Source organism: Scyliorhinus torazame, chromosome 12 (assembly GCF_047496885.1).
Source record: "Scyliorhinus torazame isolate Kashiwa2021f chromosome 12, sScyTor2.1, whole genome shotgun sequence".
NCBI classification, from domain to species: domain Eukaryota; kingdom Metazoa; phylum Chordata; class Chondrichthyes; order Carcharhiniformes; family Scyliorhinidae; genus Scyliorhinus; species Scyliorhinus torazame.
In genome coordinates, this window is record NC_092718.1 from 71,772,091 (window position 1) to 71,776,577 (window position 4,487).

Genomic DNA, 4,487 nt, shown 5'->3' on the forward strand with positions numbered 1-4,487 from the left:
AGAGAGGGAGGGAGGGGGAGAGAGTGAGGGAGGGAGAGAGGAGGGAGGGGGAGAGAGGGAGGGAGGGGGAGAGAGGGAGGGGAGAGAGTGAGGAGGGAGGGGAGAGAGTGAGGGAGGGGGAGTGAGGGAGGGCGAGAGAGTGAGGGAGGGAGGGGGGGGATGGAGGGGGAGAGTGAGGGAGGGGGAGAGTGAGGGAGGGGGAGAGTGAGGGAGGGGAGAGTGAGGGAGGGGGAGAGTGAGGGAGGGGGAGAGTGAGGGAGGGGGAGAGTGAGGGAGGGGGAGAGTGAGGAGGGGGAGAGGAGGAGAGAGTGAGGGAGGGGAGAGTGAGGGAGGGGAGAGTGAGGGAGGGGGAGAGTGAGGGAGGGGGAGAGTGAGGGAGGGGGAGAGTGAGGAGGGGGAGAGTGAGGGAGGGGGAGAGTGAGGGAGGGGGAGAGTGAGGGAGGGGGAGAGTGAGGGAGGGGGAGAGTGAGGGAGGGGGAGAGTGAGGGAGGGGGAGAGTGAGGGAGGGGGAGAGTGAGGGAGGGGGAGAGTGAGGGAGGGGGAGAGTGAGGGAGGGGGGAGAGTGAGGGAGGGGAGAGTGAGGGAGGGGGAGAGTGAGGGAGGGGGAGAGGGAGGGAGGGGGAGAGGGAGGGAGGGGAGAGGGAGGGAGGGGGAGAGGGAGGGAGGGGGAGAGGGAGGGAGGGGGAGAGGGAGGAGGGGGAGAGGGAGGGAGGGGAGAGGGAGGGAGGGGGAGAGGGAGGGAGGGGGAGAGGGAGGGAGGGGGAGAGGGAGGGAGGGGGAGAGGGAGGGAGGGGGAGAGGGAGGGAGGGGGAGAGGAGGGAGGGGGAGAGGGAGGGAGGGGGAGAGGGAGGGAGGGGGAGAGGGAGGGAGGGGGAGAGGGAGGGAGGGGGGGAGGGGGAGAGGGAGAGAGGGGGAGAGGGAGAGGAGAGAGGGAGGGAGAGGAGGGAGAGAGGGAGGGGGGGGAGGGGAGGAGAGAGGGAGGGGGAGAGAGGGAGGGGAGAGAGGGAGGGGAGAGAGGGAGGGGGAGAGAGGGAGGGGGAGAGAGGGAGGGAGGGAGGGAGGGGGAGAGAGGAGGGAGGGAGGGAGGGAGAGAGAGGGAGAGAGTGAGGGAGGGAGGGGGAGAGAGTGAGGGAGGGAGGGGAGAGAGTGAGGAGGGAGGAGGGAGGGGGGGAGAGTGAGGGAGGAGGGAGGGGGGAGAGAGGGAGGGGAGGGGGGAGGGAGGGGGGAGGAGGGGAGTGAGTGAGGGAGGGGGAGAGGGAGGGAGGGAGGGGGGGAGAGAGGGAGGGAGGGAGGGAGGGGGAGAGAGTGAGTGAGGGAGGGGGGAGAGTGAGGGAGGGAGGGGGGAGAGTGAGGGAGGAGGGGGAGAGAGGAGGGAGGAGGGGGAGAGAGTGAGGGAGGAGGGAGAGAGTGAGGAGGGAGGGGGAGAGAGTGAGGGAGGGTGGAGGGAGGGGAGAGTGAGGGAGGGAGGGAGGGGAGAGAGTGAGGGAGGGTGGGAGGAGGGAGAGAGTGAGGAGTGAGGGAGGGGAGAGAGTGAGGGAGGGAGGGAGGAGGGGAGAGAGTGAGGGAGTGAGGAGGGGAGAGAGAGAGAGTGAGGGAGGGGGAGAGAGAGAGAGTGAGGGAGGGGGAGAGAGAGTGAGGGAGGGGGAGAGAGAGAGTGAGGGAGGGGGAGAGAGAGAGTGAGGAGGGGGAGAGAGAGAGTGAGGAGGGGAGAGAGAGAGTGAGGGAGGGGGAGAGAGAGAGTGAGGGAGGGGGAGAGAGAGAGTGAGGGAGGGGAGAGAGAGAGTGAGGGAGGGGAGAGAGAGAGTGAGGGAGGGGGAGAGAGAGAGTGAGGGAGGGGGAGAGAGAGAGAGAGGGAGGGGAGAGAGAGAGTGAGGGAGGGGGAGAGAGAGAGTGAGGGAGGGGGAGAGAGAGAGTGAGGAGGGGGAGAGAGAGAGTGAGGGAGGGGAGAGAGAGAGTGAGGGGAGGTAGTGAGGGAGGGAGGGGGAGGAGTGAGGGAGGGAGGGGAGAGGAGTGAGGGAGGGAGGGGAGGGAGTGAGGGAGGGAGGGAGGGAGGGGAGGGAGGGAGGGGGAGAGAGGAGAGAGTGAGGAGGGAGGGGGAGAGAGTGAGGGAGGAGGGGGAGAGAGTGAGGGAGGGAGGGGGAGAGTGAGGGAGGGAGGGAGGGGGAGAGAGGGAGGGGGAGAGAGTGAGGGAGGGGGGAGGGAGGGGGAGTGAGTGAGGGAGGGGGAGGAGAGTGAGGGAGGGAGGAGGGAGGGGAGAGAGAGAGAGGGAGGGAGGGGAGGAGAGAGTGAGGGAGGGGAGGGGAGAGAGTGAGGAGGGGGGAGAGGAGAGGGAGGGAGGGGGAGAGAGAGAGGAGGAGGGGGAGAGAGAGAGGGAGGGAGGGGGAGAGAGAGAGTGAGGGAGGGGGAGAGAGTGAGGGAGGGAGGGGTGAGAGTGAGGGAGAGAGGGAGGGGAGAGAGAGAGTGAGGGAGGAGGGTGAGAGAGAGTGAGGGAGGGAGGGAGAGGTGAGGGAGGGTGGAGGGAGGGGGAGAGAGTGAGGGAGGGAGGGAGGGGGAGAGAGAGAGGAGGAGGGAGGAGGGGAGAGAGTGAGGAGGGAGGGGAGAGAGAGAGTGAGGGAGGGGGAGAGAGAGAGAGTGAGGAGGGGAGAGAGAGAGTGAGGGAGGGGGAGAGAGAGAGTGAGGGAGGGGGAGAGAGAGAGAGGAGGGGAGAGAGTGAGGGAGGGAGGAGAGAGAGAGTGAGGGAGGGGGGAGAGAGAGAGTGAGGGAGGGGGAGAGAGTGAGGGAGGGAGGGGAGAGAGTGAGGGAGGGGGAGAGAGAGAGGAGGGAGGGGGAGAGAGAGAGTGAGGGAGGGGGAGAGAGAGAGTGAGGGAGGGGGAGAGAGAGGAGGGAGGGGGAGAGAGAGTGAGGGAGGGGGAGAGAGAGAGTGAGGGAGGGGAGAGAGAGAGTGAGGAGGGGGAGAGAGAGAGTGAGGGAGGGGGAGAGAGAGAGTGAGGGAGGGGGGGAGGAGAGAGTGGAGGGAGGAGGGAGAGTGAGGGGGAGGGGGAGGAGTGAGGGAGGGAGGGGGAGAGAGAGGGAGGAGGGGGAGAGAGTGAGGGAGGGAGGGGGAGAGAGTGAGGGAGGGAGGGGAGAGAGTGAGGGAGGGAGGGGGAGAGAGAGAGTGAGGGAGGGGGAGGAGTGAGGGAGGGAGGGGGGAGGGTGAGGGAGGGAGGGGAGTGAGGAGGGAGGGGAGGGGAGAGAGAGGGAGGAGGGGAGAGAGGGAGGGAGGGGGGAGAGAGGGAGGGAGGGGAGGGTGGAGGAGGAGAGTGAGGGAGGGAGGGGAGGAGTGAGGGAGGGGGGAGGAGGAGAGTGAGGGAGGGGGAGAGAGGGGAGGGGGAGAGGGAGGGAGAGAGGGAGGGGAGGGAGGGGGAGGGGAGAGGGAGGGAGGGGGAGAGAGGGAGGAGGGAGAGGGGAGGGAGGGAGGGAGGGGGAGAGAGGGAGGGAGGGAGGGGGAGGAGGGAGGGAGAGAGGGAGGGGGAGAGAGGAGGGAGGAGGGGGGAGGAGGGAGGGAGGGGAGGGTGAGGGAGGGAGGGGAGAGAGTGAGGGAGGGGGAGAGAGGGAGGGGAGTGAGGGAGGGGGAGGGGGAGAGAGGGAGGGGAGGGAGGGGAGTGAGGGAGGGAGGGGGGAGAGAGTGAGGGGAGGGGAGGGAGGGAGGAGAGGGAGGGAGGGGGAGAGGAGAGGGAGGGGAGGGGAGGAGGGAGGAGAGGAGTGAGGGAGGGAGGGGAGAGAGGGAGGGAGGGAGGGAGAGAGAGAGGGAGGGAGGGAGGAGAGAGAGAGGAGGGAGGGGGAGAGAGAGGGGAGGGGGAGAGGGGGGAGGAGAGGGAGGGGAGCGAGAGGGAGGGAGGGGGAGAGTGAGGGAGGGAGGGAGAGAGGGAGGGAGGGGGAGGGAGGGAGGGGGGAGAGAGGGAGGGAGGGGGAGGAGAGAGGGAGGGAGGGGGAGAGAGAGAGGGAGGGAGGGAGGGAGGAGAGGGGTGAGAGGGGGAGGAGTGAGGGAGGAGAGGGAGGGAGGGGAGAGGAGAGTGGGAGGGAGGGGAGGAGGGAGGGAGGGAGAGGAGGGAGGGAGGGAGAGGGGAGAGGGAGAGGGAGGGGGAGAGGAGGGAGGGAGAGAGGGAGGGGGAGAGAGAGGGAGGGAGGGGGAGAGAGGGGAGGGAAGAGTGAGGGAGGGAGGGGGAGGACGGAGAGAGGGAGGGAGGGGGAGAGAGAGAGGAGAGGGAGGGGGTGAGAGGGAGGGGGAGGAGAGAGAGGGAGGGTGGGGAGAGGGAGGGACGGGGGAGAGAGGGAGGGAGGGGGAGAGGGGGGGGAGAGAGAGTGGAGAGGGAGGGAGAGGGAGGAGAGGAGGAGGGAGGGGGGATGAGAGGAGGGTGGGAGGGGGGAGAGAGGGGGAGGGTGGGAGGAGGGGGAGAGGAGGGAGGTGAGAGAGGGTGGAGGAGGAGGGAGGGTGGGAGGGAGGGGAG

At 68.7% G+C, this 4,487-nt stretch overlaps 1 long non-coding RNA gene across 2 annotated transcripts in view; it reads left to right on the plus strand.

Annotated features, from left to right (window-relative positions):
- The window catches only part of LOC140386474 (uncharacterized), a 15,970-nt gene that overhangs the window by 6,134 nt on the left and 5,349 nt on the right, over positions 1 to 4,487 (plus strand). The window lies entirely within an intron of this gene.